The sequence below is a fragment of the Vipera berus genome (genome assembly GCF_964194415.1).
Source record: "Vipera berus genome assembly, chromosome: Z".
Taxonomy (NCBI): domain Eukaryota; kingdom Metazoa; phylum Chordata; class Lepidosauria; order Squamata; family Viperidae; genus Vipera; species Vipera berus.
Genome location: NC_138205.1, coordinates 48,165,829 through 48,189,312, shown reverse-complemented (window position 1 = coordinate 48,189,312; position 23,484 = coordinate 48,165,829).

Below are 23,484 nucleotides of genomic sequence, written 5' to 3'. Positions count from 1 at the left end.
ACCATGGGGATTAAACAACTGTCACAATCGTTGAACAAATCAATGGTTCACTAAACAGAGGTAAATGCTGGTTTTTAGCAAAACCATGATAAAATGAGGTCATGTGACTGTGGGATGCTGTACATGTCTATAAATGCAGCCTGGTTGCTGAGCATCTAAAGTGTGGTCACATAGCCACAGGAGGGAGGGCAACCACTGGAACTTTGTATGTGGGATATAAGTCCCCACCCCAAATAGCTCCGTCGTAACTTTGAACAGCCACTAAACAACTAGTCATAAGTCGACTATCTGTATAATAAAACAGAATAACATAGAAACAATAGGAGATGAGATAACTGGAAGGAGTTCCAGATTTCCAGTTTAACCATCATCCACTCATTATCTATTTCCATAATCTATATCAGGGGTGTCAAACTCAATTTCACTGAGGGCCACATCAGCATTGCGGTTGCCCTCAAGGGCCCAGGTGGGTATGGCCAGGGTGGGCGTGGCCTACTGGGTGGGCGTGGCTAGAGTGCATATGGCCTACTGGGTGGGCATGGCCAGCTCTGCATCATTCGCATCAAGGGTGCCTATGGGGGCCTGGGCAGGAGTGGGACAGATCTGAGGGTCTCTGGCAGAAGGAGGGTCTCTGGGCCAGGGCCAAGGCAGTGGGGGCCGTTCTCTCACTGTTTCCAGGATGGCTTCGCGGGCCGCATGAAACCACTTCGTGGGCCGAATCCGGCCCCCGGGCCTTGTGTTTGACATGTATGATCTATATCAATGTTTCTCAACCTTGGCAGTTTTAAGATGTACTGTATAGACCTGCTGGCTGGGGAATTCTGGGAGCTGAAGTTGCCATATTTTATAGTTGCCAAGGTAATGGAAACAGTGTACTATATGCATTTACACAAAAATTTGTTACATTAAATTGATGAGAAAGAATTCATCTGGCTGACCTGAAAAATGTATTAAGAGGGCGTAACAAGTGTATTTATTGCCTATCAGTGGATTTATTCCTATAAAATTCACATTAGTAAAATACTTGATAGGATACCCTTGAGTTATCCTATGAGATACACTTTTTGTGGTAATTTTGTCTTTCAGCAGAGAGGATAGAAGGACCTTAAAAGTGAGTCTGGGACAATGTTCAAACATTGTAATTATAAGGTAGATTGTTCCAATATGATAAAATATTTAGCTATCTGTAGACTTTAGTTCAGATTCCAGAATCTCACCTTGTTAGCGACATTCTTATCTTTTCAGAGAACTGAGGCAACACCATGCATATGTTATCTAAAATATACAGTGATATTTTGAGGCTGGAAAAATTATATTATTATTATTATTATTATTATTATTATTATTATTATTATTATTATTATTATTATTATTATTATTATTATTATTATTATTATTATTATTTGTTAAATTTATTTGTTGCCTATCTCACCATAGGGCTACTCCACCTGACTTACAAAAAAAGGAAAGGAATGCAAACAGAAATAAAATAACAGAATAAAATAAACAATGACAGGATAGGAGCACAATGAGAATGCATCAATATGATAACCAAAAAGATGGGTGCATGGAGTGCAGAGAACAAAGGCAGGGGGAGTCTGCCATTAATCCAGCAGCCACTTTCAGTGTGGAACTCTCCCATTTAGTCACCAGGCCAACCAGCAGAGCCAGGACTTCTGGTTCTTGTAGAACAGGGGTCTTCAAACTTGGCCCTTTTATGACTTGTGGACTTCAACTCCCAGAATTCTTCAGCCAGCATGCCTGGCTGAGGAATTCTGGGAGTTGAAGTCCACAAGTCATAAAAGGGCCAAGTTTGAAGACCCCTGTTGTAGAAGGATGAATATAGTAATTAGAATCAGGGAACGACAAATATGGACCTTTGCCTTAGTTTTAGTGAAAAATGGCTAAAAGCTATACTGAAAGTTTCCATATTTCAGCCATACAGGCTGGGATTCTTCTCAAGGTTTAAAATGGGGTGTGTGGGGGAGAAACAACTGTCTTTGAAGATTTCCTGCTGCTACAGTCAAAGCTATTCATCCAGTTCCTTCTGATACATCTCAGTTCTTATCTTCAGTGATCCATTGCTTGCTCTTTTATGTGAGAAGCATGGAGCTTCTGTCTGATGGGAAATGCAAGGCAAGTTCAAAGTAATACATACTGAACATGGGGGGAAGGGAGGGGAGAGAGCAGGTTGTATGAACTGTTAGACTGGTTCTGTCATTAACCTTTGTAGGAAAAGACTTGAGCCTTTTCCAAAGAGAAGAAAAGAGTGATGTCAATGTGGAGCTGACCAAGACAGACACTGAACCTGTTGATGACTATACTGAGTTTCCAGCTGGATGCATCTCAAGAAGTAAGTGTGAAAGAAATAGCATAAATACTAGAAAGCCCAAATCGTGAAGTTATGTTGTTGATTTTTTAAAAAAGCTGACACCTAGAACTAGCTGTGGTACATTGGCTAAGCCTGAAAAGCAGAGTTAACCCTGGCTAATACCACCAGGATATTCATAGGTGGTAGGTAGGAGTAAGAAATCAAAAAGAATCCTACAGGTCACAATGGAAGTCACTGCACTACTAGTGCCAAAGTGGGGGGGAATGATGTCCATGAAGAGGGTGATACACTTTTGATTTACAGAATTATTTGGGATTGCTGGAAAGAGTAAAATATTCTTGGAATTTTAATTTGATATGAAAGCTAAAAGAGTTTTTGCATGTACTTGGCTCAGCTTGCTTCAACAAGGTGGTTATGGCTATTTATTGTACTAAATAATTGGTACAATTCACCTAAACAGTTTTAGGCATTATGCCAAATAATATATCAAATGTTCCTAGGCAGTCCAATAGAGAGTGTTCTAAATAAAATGAACTGTATTTATTACAGAAATTGCAAAGCGATCCACTTCCTTTGGTTTATCACAGCTTAGAGGCACAGATAGCCAAGAAACCAACTGTCAGATTGTCCCAGTAACAACTACAATACCTCCCGTCACCAAAGCACAAACTACAACCAAAGTGATGAAGAAGACAACTCACACCATTGAAACAGAATCATCAGAAGATAGACCTCGAGTTTTATATTTTCTGCCCTATTTTCCACGTCCATCACACACTGTCTTTAATGTTATATTTCCTTTCAATAAAGGTGCCACTGGTTATAACACTATCTGGAATAACAAATTATTGAGAGATGACTCTTCTGAAGAAAAGAGAAGGAAAAGAGACACACTAATGGTTAAGAGAAAAGCAAGACCTCTATGAAGTGACAAGATGATTCTTTGCAATGCTCACTTTTTCTTTTTTTCCTTTTGGCAATCACAAAAAAGACACTAAGCAATTATTTTATAACCAAGACTGAAAGTAAGTTAACAGCCAAGAGTGAATCAACTATTGGACATATCAATTTTTGAATCTTTAAATAAGGAAAACAAATTCTATTTATGAACAATTTTAAATAAGGAGTTGAGAAAAGTTTTCTCAGCGATGATGAATAGAATCCATTGTCATCATACAAAGGGACCAGTTCGTTTTCCTTACTAGTAGTTCTACCAGGACCCAACAACCTTAACTGATCAAAAGTCATCATTTTCAGATAAAGTAATCAGAGCCTGGAACAAAAATGTCTAGTGTTCAATAAACCCAGACAACAGGAATATATTTTTCCTTAGCAGTCTCTTCTCTACAACTTAGGCAGGAAGCAGTGGGAAAGGAGATTAATTTGGAAGAAGAAAAAACCCATTAAAGGCAGCACCATTCCAAAGGCTGATGTTGGATTTACATTTCCTACTCATTCTCCCATCCCTTTCTGTATCTTCCTTCCAAGAAAATACACTTCCCTCCCCAGACCCACACCTACACACTGCATTTGCTTCCTAAACCCTTCCTAAACCCTTTCTGGATTTGTTTGAGGTTAAATCTACTGGATCAACTGATGGTTTACAATATACTTATATCTGTCCTCCGCAATCTATTTATGCGTGTCATGAGAATAGGGCTAAAAAATATTATTCCCTGATGTTTTCTTTTTAAGCTTTTAGAGGAAAAACCGAAACCTACTATATTTTCTTTTACACAATAGAATTCAGTAAAACACTAAGACAAGTATTGGAGTTCTTTGCCACCTCTAGTAATCATCAGATTTTTGCAGTTCTGATCTGGTAGGCTTAGATTACCTTCCAGAATTGATATAAGGCCTGAGTAACCTGGAAATTTAATGGTTGGTCCTCACTGATTGTCTCTTTCTGGCCTTCTCTACTTAGCCGGCTTTTGGCAAAGAATGAAATGAGAAAGAAGGCTATAGGTCTCCTCTCCCTTCCTTAGCAAATGTCACAACCATATTGTGTGGTTAGGGATCAAGGAATTAGGGACCAATAACTGTACAGACTGCTCATTAAACTATAATTTCCAGGATTCTTGTGGAGAAAGATTTCACACATCATATGATGTTCTAATTTTTCAGTGATTTGTTGATTTTGGCTAAATTTTGGAATGTTATACAAGAACCAAACCAATTAAGCTTTCTTCAACAAGAGGAAAGGAAATCTAGTAAAAGGGATCATTCTTAACTAACAACTGTAGCTTTGGAGTATGTGTCCCCTACAGCAATTTGGGCATTTCTCATACAAGGGAGAGTACAAAGAAAAGAGTGGCAAAATATGAAAGAGAGGCACGTAACTAAGGCAGAATATCAGCAAATAGCCCAAGCCTGCAAAGTTGAAATGAGGAAAGCTAAGGCTCAAAGTGAACCAAGGCTTGCGACAAACGTCAAAAATAACAAAAAAAGCTTCATTCAACATGTAAAAAACAAGAAAAAAGTTATTGAAATGATTGGTCCATTAGTGGGAGAATGTGGCAAGTAGGTGATAAGAAACCGGGAGAAAGCAAAACTATTTAACTTGTTTTTTGCATCTGTCTTTACACAAAGGGAAAAAAACAGACCAACCTACCAAAACCAGATTAGAAACACAAGTTAAGATAGGCAAGAAAATGGTAAGTGAGCACCTGTCCACCTAGATGAGTTCAAATCACCAGGACCAGATGGATTACACCCCAAGGTTCTGAAGGATCTGGCAAATGTGATCTCAGAAAACCTGAAATATATTTTTCAAAGAACCTGGAGCATTGGGGAACTACCAGAGAACTGGGAAAGAGTTGATGTAGTTCCCATCTTCAAAAAAGGGGGAAAAATGGATCCAGGAAACTACAGACCTATCAGCCTGACCTCAATACCTGGAAAGATTCTGGAAAATATAATCAAGCAATGAATCAGCGAACTCCTACAGGCAAACAAAGCCATTACCAAAAGCCAACATGGGTTTGTCAAAAACAGATCATGCCAGACAAATCTTATTGCATTCTTTGACCAGGTGACAGAATTAGTGGATATAATTTACTTGGTAAGACATTTGATAAAGTAGACCACAGCCTACTACTTGATAAGATAGAAAAATGTGGGTTAGACAGCATCACCACCAGATGGATTCGTAGCTGGCTTACCAGCCGTACTCAGCATGTGGTCCTCAATGGAACTGCATCTACATGGAGGGAAATGTATAGTGGGGTGCCTCAGGGCTCTGTTCTGGGCCCAATGCTCTTCAACATCTTCATCAATGTTTTGGATGAGGGGATAAATGGGGAACTCATCAAATTTTCAGACGACACCAAGCTGGCAAGAAGATAGGCTTAAGATACAGAATGGACTTCTGGAAGCGGCATCCACACAGAGAACCAGTTGTTCACATATTTGAATCCCACCACTGTGGGTATGTCTAGTTTAATGAAGAACAAGCGGTGACATGATAGCAGTGTTCCAATATCTCAGGGGCTGCCACAAAGAAGAGGGAGTCAGGCTATTCTCCAAAGCACCTGAAGGCAGGACAAGCAGCAACGGATGAAAACTAATCAAGGAGAGAAGCAACCTAGAACTAAGAAGAAATTTCCTGACAGTTAGAACAATTAATCAGTGGAACAGCCTGCCTCAAGAAGTTGTGAATGCTCCAACACTGGAAGTTTTTAAGAAGAGACTGGACAGTCATTTGTCTGAAATGGTATACGGTTTCCTGCCTGAGCAGGGGGTTGGACTAGATGACCTCCAAGGTCCATTCCAACTTTATTGTTATTATTATTACAATAATCAAAACTCTGCATAGATTGCATTAGCGTGAATCATTTTCATGTGTTCTAATTAGCTCCAAACCTCTTCAAAAACAGATTATTGATAATGTAAATGATACAGTTAATAGTCTACCCTTTCTTCACCACATCCTTTACCTAAGTGTTATATTTGGGGATTCAACAGTATTCAGATCATAATTACTGAACAGATTTTTGTAAGTAAGATTAACATTTGATCAAATCAATCGCTTGTCTTTCCATCCACAATATCCATTCAATTATTATTGGAACTGTATGTGTAACTTGTTACTACTGTATAGGACAGGGACCGGCAAACTTAAACACTCTAAGAGCCACTTGGACCTGTTTCCCAGAGAAAAAAACACTGGGAGCCGCAAAGTCACGCACACGCAAGGAGGGGAACTTAACTGAAGAGTTTAATTAAAAAGAAATAGAGGCTGCTGTGCATGAGTTCTCTCTCTCTTTCTCTCCCCCCTCTCTCTCCCTCTCTCCAATCTTCTACTCACCTGGCAAGCTGGCTTCACGCTGTTCTGGACAAGCCGACACACATTCTTATTGGGTTGGCTCTCCTGCCCTTGAGAGCTGCTGCTTCCTGTGGAGATGCAGCAAAGGCAGGAGCCCGGCCCAATAAGCTTGTCAGCTTCTCGGAGAACAGTGTGAGTTACACACACACACACACAAACACACAGAGAGAGGGAGAGAGGGAGAGGGAGAGGGAGAGGGAGAGGGAGAGGGAGAGGGAGGGAGAGAGAGAGAGAGAGAGAGAGAGAGAGAGAGAGAGAGAGAGAGAGAGAGAGAGAGAGAGAGAGAGAGAGAGAGAGAGAGAGAGAGAGAGAGAGAGAGAGAGAGAGAGAGAGAGAGAGAGAGGGAAGCACAAATGCCCCCCGTCTCTCTCTGTCTCTCTGCAAATGGCTGGGAGCCACAGGAGAAGGCTGAAAGAGCTGCATGCGGCTCCAGAGCGATGGGTTGTCGACCTGTGGTATAGGATTTGGGAATTTTTTCCTATGCAATCCAAAGAAAACATAAATAATATCCCTGAAAATGGATATGACATTAATTCTGTATCAACACATTAAGGCACCAAGATCACTGGACTAGCAGGTTAAGATGCTGTGGTGCACTACTGCAATAGTTATCCTAAGCAGCTATTATTGAGAATGTCCTCAATAATAGAAGTCCCCAACCTTTCCCATTTGGCAGCCCGTAGGGAAAAGGAGCAGGAAAATTTACATGTGCACACATGCACAAATAGGCCACTCAGACCCCCGGTACCATTAGCGCCAGTGCGCTTGAGCAAAGAGAGCCACATGCACCCGCTGTGCACTAGAATCTGCGTGCCTACACCAATAGGCCGCACCTGCATAATGCTGGCAGTGGAGCTAGTGCCCCATGCATGCACAAGCGGGGCTGCTAGCACCCTGTGCATGCACAAGCAGGGCCATTAGCGTCCTGTGCATGCACAAATGGGGCCACTAGTGCCTGCATACATGTGCAAATGGGGCTGCTAGTGCCATGGTGGCTGTAGCACGAGTGGGGGGGAGAGTGTGCACACATGTGGCCACCAGACCACAGGCTGGTACTGGGCCATAGCCCATAGGTTGGGGAACCCAGCTTAATAATATATCTACTGTGCTACTCTCTGTTCTTCTTTTGGCCTTAGACCATGCAAAATAAAAGCAAAATGCACTACTGATAGAGATGATCTGGTAAATCCAAGCTATACATGGACTATGTTCCTGATATTTGCATAAATTCTACCAGCAACCTTTGTTTTTGAAGCCCTGCCCTCCTTTACATCTGTTGACACAGGGCTTTCATTTTGTGGTTACAACCATCATCTTGATTTATTTTTGATACCCAAACAAATCCCACTGTGGACATTCCTGGTGGCAACCTAGGAAAAAAAATCAGTGATGTAAGGGGCCCATAAATGAAAAACACTAAATGTTTGTATAATCTGATCATGTATGTTTGGCCAAAATAGTGGTACATAACAGAATAACAGAGTTGGAAGGGATCTTGGAGGTCTTCTAGTCTAACCCTCTATTCAAGCTGAAGTCCCTATACCGTCCAGCCTCTTCTTAAAAGCCTCCAGTGATGGAGCATCCACAACCTCTGAAGGCAAACCGTTCCACTGGTTAATTGTCCTCACTGTTAAGAAATTTCTCCTTAGTTCTAGGTTGCTTCTCTCCTTGATTGATTTCCAGCCATTGTTTCTTGTCTTGCCTTCTGGAGCTTTGGAAAATAGGTTGACCCCGCTCTTCTTTGTAGCAGCCTCTCAAATATTGGAACACTACTATCTTGTCACTAGTCCTTCTTTTCACTAGACATACCCAATTCCTTCAACTGTTCTTCATGTGTTTTAGCTTCCAGCCCCCTAATCTTCTTTGTATTTTAATTTTATTCACTGTTTTCTTAAAGTAGATTCCTGCAACCTTTCAGCTTCCTTTTCTGCATGCTTTCTAAAGACTCAACCTCTTTTCTATAATATGGTGACCAAAAGTGGATGCAGTATTCCAAGTGTTATCTTGTTGTTGTTAGTTGCGAAGTCGTGTCTGACCTATCGTGACCCCATGGACGTTCCTCCAGGTCTTCCTGTCCTCTACCATCTTCTGAATTCCATTTAAGCTCACGCCTACTGCTTCAGTGACTCCATCCAGCCACCTCATTCTCTGTCGTCCCGTTCTTCTCTTTCCCAGCATTAGGCTCTTCTCCAGTGAGTCCTTCCTTCTCATTAGGTGGCCAAAGTATTTGAGTTTCAACTTCAGGATCTCACCTTCTAAAGAGCAGTCAGGATTGATCTCCTCTAGGACTGACTGGTTTGAATGCCTTGCAGTCCAAGGGACTCACAGGAGTCTTCTCCAGCACAATAGTTCAAAGGCCTCAATTCTTTGGTGCTTAGCCTTTCTTATGGTCCAACTTTCACAGCTATACATTGCAACTGGGAAATCCATGGCCTTGACTATACGCACTTTTGTTGGCAGGGTGATGTCTCTGCTTTTTAGTGTGCTGTCTATATTTGCCATAGCTTTCCTCTCCAGGAGTAAGCGTCTTTTAATTTCTTGGCTGCAGTCCCCACCTGCAGTGATCTTGGAGCCCAGGAAAATAAAATCTGTCACTACCTCCATTTCTTCCCCATCTTTTTGCCAGGAATTGAGAGGACCGGATGCCATGTTCTTGATTTTCTTAATGTTGAGTTTCAAGCCAACTTTTGCACTCTCCTTCTTCACCCGCATCAAGAGGCTCTTTAGTTCCTTTTCACTTTCTGCCATTAGAGTGGTATCATCTGCATATCTTAGGTTGTGTTATTTCTCCTGGCAATCTTAATTCCAACTTTTAATTCATCTAGCCCTGCCTTTCTCATCATGTGCTCTGCATATAAGTTAAATAGGCAGGGTGACAGTATACAGCCTTTCTGGACTCCTTTCCCAATTTTGAACCAATCAGTGCTTCCGTGTCCAGTTCTCACTGTTGCTTCTTGACCCGCATACAGATTTCTCAAGAGACAAATAAGATGGTCTGGTACGCCCATCTCTTTAAGAACTTGCCACAATTTGTTATGATCCACACAATCAAAGGCTTTAGCATAGTCAATGAAGCAGAAGTAGATGTTTTTCTGGAACTCTCTAGCTTTCTCCATGATCCAGCGTATGTTGGCAATTTGATCTCTAGTTCCTCTGCCTCTTCGAAATCCTGCCTGTACTTCTGGTACTTCTTGATCCACATACTGCTGGAGTCTAGTTTGTAGGATTTTAAGCATAACTTTACTAGTATGTGAAATGAGTACAATGGTGCGATAGTTTGAACATTCTTTGGCATTGCCTTTCTTTGGAATTGGAACATAAACTGACCTTTTCCAATCCTGTGGCCAAATTTGCTGGCAAATTGAGTGTAGCACTTTTACTGCATTGTCTTTTAAGATTTTGAATAGCTCAGCTGGAATACTGTTACCTCCACTAGTTTTGTGGTTGCTCAGATTTCCTAAGGCCCATTTCACTTCACATTCTACAAAGTCTAGCTCAAGGTCAGTGACCACCCGATCGTGGTTATCTGTGACATTAAGCTCATTCTTGGATAGTTTTTCTGTATAGTTTTGCCACCTCTTCTTAATCTCTTCTGCCTCTGTTAGGTCCCTGCCATATTGGTCCTTTATCATGCCCATCTTTGCATGAAACATTCCCTTCATATCTCCAATTTTCTTGAAGAGATCTCTGGTCCTCCCTATTCTATTGTTTTCTTCTATTTCTTTGCACTGTTCATTTAAGAAGCCATTCTCATCTTTACTAGCTATTCTCTGGAATTCTGTATTCAATGGGGTGTATCTTTCTCTTTCTCTGTTGTCTTTTGCTTCCCTTCTTTCCTCAGCTATTTGCAAAGCTTTCTCAGACAGCCATTTTGCTTTCTTGCATTTCTTTTTCTTTGGGATGGTTTTAGTTGCTACTTCTTGTACAATGTTGTGAACCTCCGTCCATAGTTCTTCAGGGACTCTGTCCACCAAATCTATTTTCTTAAATCTATTTGTCACCTCTACTGTATATTCAACAGGAATATGATTTAGTTCCTGCTTCCTGTGGAGATGCAGCAAAGGCAGGAGCCCCACCTAATAAGCTTGTCAGTTTCTCGCAGAACAGCGTGAGTTACACACACACACACACACATACACACACTCACACTCACACACAGAGAGAGAAACAGAGGGAGCCACTTGCGCTTCCTCTGTGTGTGTGTGTGTGTGTAACTCACTTTGTTCTCTGAGAAACTGACAAGCTTATTGGGTGGGACCCCTGCCTTTGCTATGTCTCCACAGGAAGCAGGAAGCAGCAGGAGAGCCAGCCCAATAAGAATGTGTGTCAGCTTGTCCGAGAACAGAGAACAGCGTTGCCAGGTGAGCAGAAGGTCGGAGAGAGGGAGAGGGAGGGAGAGAGAGGGAGGGAGAGAAAGAGAGGGGGAGAGAGGGAGGGAGGGAGAGAGAGAGAGAGAGAAGGGAAGCGCAAGTGCCTCTCTTTGTCTCTGCCTCTGTCTCTCTCTCACTCACTCACTCACAAAGACACACAACACACAAACACACTGAGTGGGGGAAGAGGACTGGCAGACCATGGGCAGAAAGAGAGGGAGGGAGAGAGAGAGGGATGCAGAAAGGAAGGGAGGGGGAAAGAGAGAGGGAGGGAGGGAGAGGAAGGGAGGGAGGGAGAGAAAATATGAATATATGTGGTTGTCTTTACTGGACTTTTAGTAAAGAACGTTTAATGAAATATTTTGATTTTTTTTAATTAAGAGGTGAGGTATGGGGATAATTATGCTGTATTTAAAGATTGTAGATAAACTACTAAAATTGTTTTTACCTGTTGGGATGAAGGAGAAAGGTTTTTCCCCCTCTTTCTCCTGTCCTTTTCTCCCCCCACCACATTTTTTTCTTTTCTATTTTTCTATTTGTAGTTTTTATAGTTTGCACCAGCTTTTTATTTCATAAATACGAGGAGGACTCAAATAGACATTTGAGTATTTTATTTGACAATAACCTTCAACCCAGTGTCTTTTTTTTTTTTTTTGGAGTTCAAAATACTTTTGTTGCATGCAGAAATAAAAATTTGTTTTCTTTGTTGCAATTCATTGATTTCATAAATACAGCACACTATAGTTTTTTTATACATAGCATAAAGGTAAAAAACAATATATGCAGTGTTATCTTCATTTTAGATGTCAAAAGGGGTTTGCGGCTCCCAGTGTTTTCTTTTTGGTGGGAAATGGATCCAAGTGGCTCTTTGAGTGTTTTAGGTTGCCTACCCCTGGCCTAGTGCTTTTCCCTACTTGCTTCAAGCCTAAATTTTGCAATGAGAAGCTCATGATCTGAGCCACAGTCAGCTCCTGGTCTTGTTTTTACTGACTGTATAGAACTTCTCCATCTTTGGCAGCAGAGCACATAGTCAATCTGATTTCTGTGATGACCGTCTGGTGATGTCCATGTGTAGAGCCATCTCTTGGGCTGTTGGAAAAGAGTGTTTGCTATGACCATCATATTCTCTTGACAAAATTCTATCAGCCTGTGCCCTGCTCCATTTTGTACTCCAAGGCCAAACCTGCCTGTTATTCTGGTTATCTTTTGGCTTCCTACTTTAGCATTCCAGTCCCTCATGATGATAAGGACATCATTTTTTGGTGTTAATTCTATAAGGTGCTCTAGGACTTCATAGAACCTGTCAATTTCATCCTCTTCAGCACCAGTGGTTGGGGCATAGACTTGGACTACTGTAATATTGAATGGTTTGCCTTGGATTCGAACTGAGATCATTCTGTCATTTTGAGGATTGTATCCCAGTATTGCTTTTCCTACTCTTTTATTGACTATGAAGGCTACTCTATTTCTTCTGAGGGATTCTTGGCTGCAGTAGTATACCTGATGGTCATCTGAGTTAAATTCACCCATTCCTGTCCATTTTAGTTTGCTGATTCCTAAGATGTCAATGTTCAGTCTTGTTATCTCTTGCCTTGATTCCTGGATCTTAAATTCCAGGTTCCTATGGAAAATAGATCTTTACAGCATTGGATTTTCTTTTCACCACCAGATACAGCCACAGCTGAGCATCCTTTCGGCTTTGGCCCAGTCACTTCACTCTTTCTGTAGCCACTAGTACAGCCCTCTGCTCTTCCCTAGTAGCATATTTGACATCTTCCGACCTGAGGGGCTCATCTTCCAGCATCATATCTTTTTGCCTTTTGGTAGACCTGAGGGGCTCATCTTCCAGCATCATATCTTTTTGCCTTTTGGTACTGTCCATGGGATTTTCATGGCAAAGATACTGGAGCGGGTTGCCATTTCCTTCTCCAGTGGATCACATTTTGTCAGAACTCTCTGCTATGACCTGTCCGTCTTGCTTGGCTCTGCACGGCATAGCTCATAGCTTCATTGAGCTATGCAAGTTGCTTTGCCACAACAAGGCAATAATACAAGAAGGGGAAGTGTGATCTTACTAAGGCTTTATAAAGTGGTGGTAATACTTCATGTGACCTTGATTCTATCCATTAATGCAGCCTAGCACTGTGTTGGCTTTTTTGGCTGCTGCTGCACACTGCTGGTTCATATTTAAGTGATTATCCACTAGAACTCCAAGATTCCACACACAGTTAGTGCTATTGAGTCATGTTTTCACCCAATCTGTATCTTAATATTGATTTTTCTTGTCTAAGTGTAAAACCTTACTTTTCTTTACATTGAATTTCATTTTGCTAGATGGGGTCAAGTGTTGACCTCCATCTGGATCTTAAGCTTATGTTCTGGGATGTTAGCTATTCCTGCTAGTTTAGTGTCATCTGCAAATTTGATGAGTTCCTCCTTCTATTCCCTCATCTAATTGTTTATGAAGATGTTGAAGAGTATTGGGCATAAAACAAAACCTTGAGGTACACTATTGCTTCCTTCCTTCCATGTAGATGTAATTCCACTAAGAACTACATGTTTAGTGTGGTTTTTCAGCCAGTTAAACATCCACCTGATGGTGAGGCTCTTTATACTATCTACTTTGGCAAGTGCCTTACTGAAATCAAAGTATACTATGTCCACTGCATTTCACTGGTCCACTAATTCAATCACTTTGTCAAAGAATAAAATAGGATTTGTTTGACATGTTGTTTTTGATAAACCCACGTTGGCTTCTAGTTATAACTTTGCTTGCTTTTAGGTGTTTGCAGATCTGTTGCTTGATTAGCTTTTCCAAGATCTTCTCAGGTATTTACTGTATGTCATTCTGACTGATCTGTAGTTTCCTGGATTTGTTTTTGGATCTTCTTTTTTTAAGATGGGAACTACACCAGCTTTTTTGGAGTCCTCTGGTAGTTCCCCAGTACTCCGGGAGCTTTGAAAGATATGGTTCAATGGTTCTGAGATCACATCCTCCAGCTCCTTCAGAACTCTGGGATGTAATCCATCAGGTTCTGGTGATTTGAACTAGAGTGGACAGTGTTCTATTACCATTTTCTTGATTATTTTTATTTGTATTCCTAGTATGTCTTTTATGTTTATATTTTTTGTACTTATCCTTTTTTTGGTGTAACCATGTTGGTTTCTTGTTGGATTCATTGTTTTTCTTTCTTAGTGATATTGAGCTGGACTGAGCTTTTATCATCATAATCTTCAGGGTTTCCCAAGCTTCCTAAGTTGATTTCCTCTTTAATATTTTCATGATTGGAATCCTTCCCAAACTCTAAGTTTGTTAAAAACCAGCTCTTTCAAAGTCTAAGAGAGGGGTCCAGAACCCCCAGGCTGTGGCCCATTACCGGGCCACGGCCATGGCCCACAAGGAGTGGGCAAGCTTGAGCACAAAGCTCCACTTACATGAGTAGCAGGCACTTTCCCTCACTTGTGAAGCTCCACTCGTGCAAGTGGCAGCACCTTGCTTATAAAGCTCCACTCATATGACTGGCGGACATATGCATTCGCCACTCGCACAGATGGAGCTGTGCGCATGATCACACGTGCAACTGCCACTCACATGGAACCATCCCCTCTCCCCTGCACCGGGCCAGACCACCAAACTGGAAAGGTTGGGGGCCGCTGATGTAAGACCTGCTTTATGTTCTATTGTTTCTGTTTGCATTATACTGAATTCCAATATGACATGGTCACTCTCCCCCAAAGTTCTGACAACTTCAACCCTCTGTATCATTTCTTCTCTGTTAGTAAGAATTAGGTTCAGTATAGCTGTCTCTCTAGTTCCCTCCTCTATATTTTGGATGACAAAGTTGTCAGCTAGATTGGTCAGGAATCTGTTCAATCTCCCACTTGATGCAGAGTTTGTCTCCCAGCTGATGTCAGGGTAGTTAAAAGTCCCACATTATTACTGTGGTCTGTTTCCTACCTACATTTGTTAACTGGTTAGCAAAATTTCATCTTTTTTTCTGCTTGGTTAGGTGGCTGTTGGATATACCCATGGCAATGCTTTTTTTCCCTTTTATATTGACACATATATACTCTAGGAAGTTTTCATTCTTGTTTTTGTGCATTTCTATAGAGATAGTGATTTCGTACATAAAATACAACTCCACCTCCTCTTTTTGAACACTTTATATCCTTCCAACAGTACATTCCAGGGATGAGTTTCATCCCAAGGGTTGGTAATGGCAACTATATCATAAATGTTTGACAAAATATTTGTATTTCTAAATATTTTAAAAAATAGGTATACTTGTTTCAGAGACCCAACATTTGAGATTTGTTTTCAAAGTATGCTAGATAAGTAACCCAATACCACTATCAGGTAAAGGTTGCAACCTATGATTGGGGGAAAATGTTAACTACTGCCTGAATAACAAAGATCTATTCCTTCCAAAATCTTATTCAGCAACAAAACCCACATCAAAGAGGTGCTGAGTGAAGCTTCTGCTCCTGAAGTTTATAATTATTCAGACTGCTACAATTTTGAACCTGCTGCTTAATATACCCCCTGCATTTGTATTGGAAACAGACTAGAGAAGAAACAGATTAATTCATGGATTACTCATGCAGTTATCTTTGCAAATGGCTTTGGTTCAAGTAACCCAACATTCATCCATTCATGGGCAAAGCTGGGTTTGATTGGCTCAATTCTTGCTATATTTTGGAGAAATGGATACTCCAAATGAGCATATCTGTCAGCCAGCATTTAGTTGTAAATCTTCTGATCCTTGAATTACAATACTTACTTGGTTCTGCAAGGTGCAAGATATTGAGGACAAATTATACTGGATGGCCAGCCTGGTTCTTTTTCCTGGAGGAGAATGGAGAGCAATGGAAGAGGAAAGAATGGTCCAAAGTGGATCACTCAAGCATTCCCTTCTTCTGCCTCCATTATGAAACTGGAGGAGAGAGATCAAAGTGAAAAATAGGAAACATTTCTGCTAAGGAACCTTTGACTTTATATGCACTGATTGAATCTACTGATTGAAACCTATGCCTTGGATACAGAACACTCAACGAATCATGTAAAGCATAGATAACGGGATTAAGAACTGTGAGCTGAAACAGTAATGATACAATAACATTTATTTCCAACAATCAGGAGTGCTATGTAATGGTTCCGATTTAATACATCTGCTTTTTGATTTTCATATTCACTTTTATAATAGTCAAAGATTACTGAGGCTGAAATTAATCATTTTTAAAATGCTATAGCTTTTCCAAACATATGAGATCAAGCAGTGTTTCTATTTGTATATTTCATTCTTTAGGAAATAATATATTTTATCCATGAAAACAAGAAAAGGTCACTCTCTTGAAGCTATCGTAATGCTTAGTAAGGGTCATATGTTTATTTTTTTGCCCCATGTATTGTTGAAGGTGTACAATATTGTCCTTATAAATAATTTTTTTCCAACTTTCTTCAAGGAGGCTCACATAAATGGGGATTAAAGGCTGGTTAAAGATTCCATTTTCTTATTAAATACTAATGCTAGCACATTTAGATATATAGAATTACAGAAAATGTGGTTTTGGATTACCCATACAGTGCAATCCAATTTTATAAAATGGTAGCAAGTTTTGTATAATTTTAGACTATTAATAGATATTTAGTAAAATTCAGGCCTCTGGTTTCATCCTGAAATCAAGTTGGTGCAATTAACTTATGAGATGGCATTTGTGTGTGTATTATGTTATAAACGATTAGCTATCACTTATGCTGGAATTATAAAATGATGGAGTTATATGCTTATAGGCTTCTCCATATAATACAAGTTTGCCTAACAATTTGATTTAATTTCCATGTAAATATTGCTCTAGGAAGAGGAATATAGTTTAAGTTGATGCTTAAGGGAAAGTGGAGAACAATATTGAGTGGAAAGATCTTCCAAGGTAAAACTCAAAAATCTCCTTCCACTCCCACTTGATTGCAGTTTCTATCGCTGTTTTGGTTGAATAAAAAATGGTAAAGCATTCACAACTGAAGCCATTTTCAGCCATTCAGCTTGCTTATATGAAGACTAAAAGCAGAAAATTGCATGAGAATGCAGACACATATTTAAATGAGTAACAAAGATTCATAAAAATATTAAGTGACAGATAAGTTGGAACAAGCACATTAATGACAAGATATATTCAGGCATATCTGTTCAGATATTAGTAAAAGTGGCAGTAATGCTCCATGCAAGGGTGGGAAATCGTGATAAGCTATCCCCTTCCCTGGAGAACTGCATATAGAAAAGGAATTGTTCCTTCAGAATATTGATTTACCCAATTTTGAATTCACTTGGTAAGCCTTTACAAATCGCCATTAGGGGAAGGACAGAGCAGAAGACTGGATGAAGTGGCCCACTCATTTCAATTCTTTCCCCGATTAAAGCCAGATGCTCCCCAATTTTAGTCATATTTAAGAAAAGTAGGTGCAGCGGAATTGCTGTATGGGAAACCTAAAAACATGGTACAATGCTCACTTATTTCAAGGCGTTAATTCACCCTCTTAAGTCACTTGTTTCTGCTTTACAGATTTTTAAATCACTGTTCAAATATGAGACATTTAATTAACATTTTACTTACACAATGAGAAATACATGTTTGAACATTGCAAAGCCACAGAGCGTAGAAATTATAGGTTATTTAAGTGTTGAAATCAGAATGGTATTTTGTGGTAACGTAAGAGGTCAGTATTTGCATAAAATGATAGCATGTTTTCGTTCATATGAAAGATCAAACATAAATATTGGCCTATGCTCTACCCAATAAGGACAGATTTTTCAAAGGCTAGTTATTTCTTTTACAAACAGAGTCATGTTCATTTGCCATAAACTATCATAGCAGTATCACATATACAAGGTTCACATATGAAAACAATGCCTTCAGTGAATTAATAAAAACAAGGTCTAATACAAAAATGTCTCTCGACAGCAGATGCATTTAAATATATATATTATTTTTCTAATCTCTGGATTGTCTTATTCACATCATTTAACAAATAATTAGTTAAAATTACGCATCGATGAAAAGTTATTTATAAACCAAAAGATAATATTCCTATTTGATACAATAAAACAAGTCACCTATAAGTCCCAGTTAGAAAAGAAACAATCCAATTAAATCTCCATTAATCACAACAATGTCCTTTTGAATTCAAGGGATATAATCTTGACAATCACAATATGCATCTCTTCACATATTGGTGCCCTTACCCATTGCGTTGGGCATTCCTAGCTTAAATACAGGGATATAAGAAAAAGGAAAGCCTGGGAAAAAATTACACACAGGGAATTGCAATCAAGAGATGAAATTAATAATGAGGATGAGCAAAAGAGAGAAAAAATAGGCAATATACACTTTTGGCTCTCGACACCCATTTGTTTTCTGAAAAGAGATAACCGAAGTTTCTTACTTCAGATGGAATATTATCTATACAATATAATACAAATATTTGTGGAGCAAACCTCAAAATTCTTTTCAAGAATCTATTAATTGAATTGTGCCTGCAGAATTTAACTACCGGTATGCTTATTCAAAAGTAAATTCTCTTTATCTAAGGTATTTATCTCCATCTCACTGAAATATCAGAGGCTGCCTTCAACACGGTCATAGTTAGCATTAGTTATACTAACACAAGAACTATCCCAGAGTTTCAGCCCAATTTGTTCCCCATCCTACCTTAGACACTTTTCATTTCAAGCATTCTTTACTACTATACTGTTCTGAACCTGGTATAGAAATCATTATATCTGGGATGAGATGGCAAAAAAAAAAAACAACCTGGAGAAGGAAGAGATGATGCAGTAAACTCAGGCCATAAGCACTAAGAAGTTAACAGGATCCATTAATTTATCTTGATTGTCAGATATTTAATAGTTTCAGATATTTAATAGTTCTCAAAAGTAATTTCTACAACAGCTGTTGGTTGCTTTTAGTTTATCAGAACAAACCATTTTTTAGCAATAACAGGTTGAGTTATTGTTACACTGGAATTCTATTCTTCCTTCAACGATCCTAGTCCTCCTCTCTCTCTCTCTCTTACAAGGGCTATACAGTATATAATATCCATTATTATGGCCAAATTAATGTTTTGGTTAGATGATCAGACCTAGTGATAAAGACCTATGACAAGAATACTATGAACAGTGAGATTCACAATAGGATGGTCAAGTACAATGTTAATCATTTTTTCTTTCAGGGCCCCATTTCATTTTTAAAAATTATGGAGGATCTCAAGAGAGCTTTTGTTTGTATGGGCTAATATTTATGGATATTTATCATATTAAAAATGACACATTCACTAACACTACTGCTTTTTATAATTGTTTGATGGAGTTTTAATATTGTGTTATCTTTCAACATAGGCTGGGAAATAAATTTGATTTTGGGGGACCCCCCAAGAGGGTATTGAGGGACTCCCAGGAGTCCTAGGACCCAGTGGTGGGATTAAAATATGTGAACAACCCATTCTCTGTGTGGATGTTTCTTCCGGAAGTCCATTCTGGGCCTGCCGAACTAGTGCGAACTAGTTGAATCCCACCACTGCTAGGACCACACTTTTAAGAAACACTGGTCTAGCTTAATATGTAGACAACTATGCTCTACATCACACAGGTGAATTTCAAAAAGGTTGCTTATTAACTTCACAACAAATCTTGGAGGTAGATTAGGCTGAAAAAAGCCATACGTAGTCAGTTTCATTGTTGGGCAGTAGAGAGGAATTAATCTGGGTATCCTTTCAAAAATACAAGCTAAACACTATACCATATTTATCCATACGCTGGCAACTAGTAGCAGGCTACTGTAGGTTAGAAAATATGTAATAGTCTAAGCATAAGATTTGCTTATGTTTTTTTCTGCATACATGTTAGTACAAAGATAAGAGAATAATCTTGCTGTGCATAAACAAAGAACCATACATTTATTTTTGTTTTTGTGGAAACCATTTCCAGTTTATGTGGAATTTAAAAAAATACTGTAACACTTGCATATCAAAATATATGGCTCCAAAGAGAGAAAGCTCCAAATGTTGCTCTCGTAACCTCAAATAAAGCTGATTTCTCCCTCGTCCAGTTTCTGTTATTTATTTCAAAAAACTTCTCTTATTTCTGTCATTTTAGTGGGAAATTAGAAGCAAAAGATGCATTTTCGTTAAACTGGGTATCTTTTTAGGTGTAGTTACATGTGCTTCCTAATTATTTTAGGCCATAATAAGAAATTTTACCATAAGGTGCATGTTAAGTAAGCAAACAAGGTAGTGGCACTTCAGAATCCCTCTGTAAGTATTTTTATAGAGTTTTAAATGGGGTGGACTATATGTGATTTCTAAGACTCTTGGACTATGGTTTACATCATCATGATCACATTTGATCATACTGGCTAAGCAGAAGCAAATTAAGGGTTAAAAGAATCTAGAGAATTACACAATACCCTTTTTAAGTGAATTTTATTCAAGTTCATTTAGGTGGAATATTTTCCACTCCCTTAATTAAACATATGTACTAAAACCACTCTGGAAACATAGGTAAAGTAGTGTTCTCCTCATCTGTAACAAAGGAATACGGACTGAAGATCTGTGCACAATCAGCCACATAATGTATGTTAGAATATATAAAATATTCTACTTTATAAATTATTCAAGAAGAAAATTCCCTTTTCAACAGAAACAGCCCCAAGTGCTCATACCACCACTGATACCATTTTGGTTTTTACTTTCCATATCCTCTTCATTCCTCCTTCAGGCCCTGGTACTTTTCCAGCTTCTCATTCTCCTTCCTGATGTTGCTGTCACTTGGCACCACTACTGTATATCGCCACGGCTGCCTTTTGGTGCTTGTCAACTTGGCTACTACCCACTTGTCTGTCTGGATATGGAACTCTCACCGGATCTTAGCTTTCTTATTCTCCATGACCCATCTAAGACTTAGGAAGGGTCTTAGGAAGGTTCTAGCCCATATTCTGTCCAGATGTTCCTATACACAATGCCAGCTACTTAGTTGTGCCATATTGTTCCTGCCTGCATCTTACACTCTGCTGCTATGTATTGGACTGTCCCTGAGCCTCTCTGCATAGTCTGCATCCTGGTACCTGTCTAGTGTGGGAGACCCCTGCTTCTATGGATCTCATTAGTGCCTCAATGCTGGTAGGTTTTCCCAACGTCTGCCACTTCAGCCATTTGTCAATGGTACATCCCACATGGGGTTTTGTCTTGCCATGGTATTCCCTCTGCTTGATCTTCTTCTCATATCTGCTGCTGCCTCAGACCTTCTCTGTGTGCTTGCTATGTGGCTTGTTGACCATTCCACAACATTGGTCTTAGTAATTTTCCCTCTCTTGACCACCATCTTGCCATACCTCTCCAGTCCAAATGATATTCCAATGTCCTCACTGTAGATCTGTGTCAGTGGATCAGTGAGTTGATGTCTCGTTTACTCTTAGCATACAAATTGATTCATTTAAGTAGAGGAAGTGGCTGACAGTAGTTCCACTTTTGAACTACCATATCCAGTATGTGATTATCTGACTGAAGGAGTTTAAGCTTATGCAGAACAGCAGTGGAAATAGTGCATCATCTTGGTATGTGCTGCACTTGACGGGCACTTATGTGACCTTTCTTGAGCTGATTTCCAGTGCTGTCTTCCACAGTCCAATTGAGTTTTTTAGGAAAGTTCATAGTGTCCTGTTGACTTTGTGTAGCCCTAGGTATTCACAGATCCATGTGTGTGGTATTGAATCATAGGTTTTCCTCTAGTCAATCCAGGCTGTATTTAAGATTGATCTGTCTGGACTTGAAACTTGGACAACTGCTCTATCTATGGGTATCTGATATTTAGAGCCTCTGGTGTTCTGAATGCTCCTGAGCCAAACTTATATATTGGCCCATTTGGTACTGTAGCTTGGTGGCTATAATGTTTGATAGGACTTTATATCTTGTATGAAGGCAGGTTATTGGCTAGTGGTTGGCCAATGCTGTTCCCTTGTGGGGATCTTTCATGATCAACATTGTCCTTCCTTGTGTTAGCCAGTCTGGGTGGGAACCTGCTGCAGCTGGTACATCTGTGCTGCTACTGTGTTTTCCTGAAAATAAGACCCACACTGAAAATAATCCCTAGCCTGACTTTTTGGGGTGGGTCTAATATAAGCCCTACCCCAAAAATTAGCGCAGGGGGGTGAGAGTGGCCAGAACAAGAGGCGGCGAATGCACAGGGGCTGATAGTGTCCAGCAGCAGCCAACTGGCACAGTACAAGTAAGTCCGAATGCAGTGGAGGGGGGAGGCAGGTGATTTGCCCGGTTTCCAAGCATCCCATTTGCAAGCAGATGAAGTTTTGTTCTCCATCCAGGTGAAAAGTGTTTGGGTGTCTATGGGGTGCTAGAAACCGAGCAAATTGCTCAGTTTCCAAGTGCCCGTAGGCACCCAAACACTTTTCGCCTAGAGGGAGAGTGGAAGCTTTGTCTGCGTGCAAATGGGGCCCATGGAAACTGAGCAAATCGCTCAGTTTTCAAGCACCCCATTTGCTACCAGATGAAGCTTCCAGTCTCTGTCAGTTCTCCAAGCACTTGGTTTCCAAGCACCCCATAGGCGCCCAAATACTTTTCACCCAGAGGGATACTGGAACTTTCGTCTGCTTGCAAGAGGAAAGAATGTGGCAGGCAGAGGGAGCAGCAGGGGAGGCTTGTGCACGACACAAGCTCTGGGGAAGTTGGTGAAGGAGGAGGAGGCTGCCGCCAGACAGGTAATCTGCCGAGTGAAGGGCAGTCAGGACTGAAGAAAGCCTCTCCAGTGGCGGATGCAGCTGTTGTGCAGCAGCAGCAGAGCTTTTCACCCTCACTTCCCCCTACCTCCAAAACAGCAGAGGGAGACTAGTAAGGCAACCAAGCCTTCCCCACCCATCCTCTGTAGCATGGCAATCCGGCTCAGGAGGGGAGTGAAAGGGAAGAGGCAATCAGGCAGCTGGGTCATTGAATGGGCAGGGGGACATCACTGAGTGAAGAGTGGCCTGGCTGTGTGGGCCCTGAAGTGGGTGCAGGGCATGTGGGGCAGCTTCACCCCCTCACTCACCTGCCTCACTTCGTAGCGACGGCACTGGCGCCATGCCATGCAGCCTCCTGCCACAAGTGGCCACAGAACAAATGTTTTTTAATTAATAAACAATGGTATCCATGGGGGGGCATGATGGATCAGTGGTCAAAGAATCTGATTTTGTCAGCTAGAAAACTAAAGCCCAGGTTCAAGACCTGAGCACTGTGCAACAGGGTGAACTCCTTGCCGGAACTCCTGCCCCCTAGAGTTAGAAAGTATGCAAATGTGAGTGGATGAATAGATATCACTTTGGTGGGAAGGTAACAGTGTTCCATGTGCCCTGGCATATAGTCATGCTGGCTACATGACCATGGAAATGTCTTCGGACAACACTGGCTCCCTCTGCTAAGA